Source organism: Gavialis gangeticus, unplaced genomic scaffold (assembly GCF_001723915.1).
Source record: "Gavialis gangeticus isolate Ggan-Ray unplaced genomic scaffold, GavGan_comp1, whole genome shotgun sequence".
NCBI classification, from domain to species: domain Eukaryota; kingdom Metazoa; phylum Chordata; order Crocodylia; family Gavialidae; genus Gavialis; species Gavialis gangeticus.
The window spans coordinates 3,818,608-3,818,882 of NW_017729020.1; positions in this window are offsets into that span (position 1 = coordinate 3,818,608).

A 275-nucleotide genomic window follows, 5' to 3' on the forward strand; every position below is an offset into this window, starting at 1 on the left:
AGGGACGTGGGCTTCTTCAGTCAGGAGAAGAGCGGGCGGTGAGGGGATTGCGGAGTGGCCTTGCGCTCCCCGCACGGGCTGCTGAGGAGGGGGGCGCTGGGCTGTGGGAGGACCGAAAGGCGTCGCGTTGCCTGTCGAGAGAGGCCGGAGTAGCAGAAAACCGGGACGCCCTCTCTGAAGGCCCCCCTAGGCAACTTTCTGAGGCAGGGGTTATATTGGGCCCCCAAGGAGCAGTGGGGTCAAGCTGCCACAAGGGAAGTTGAGGTTGGATGTTG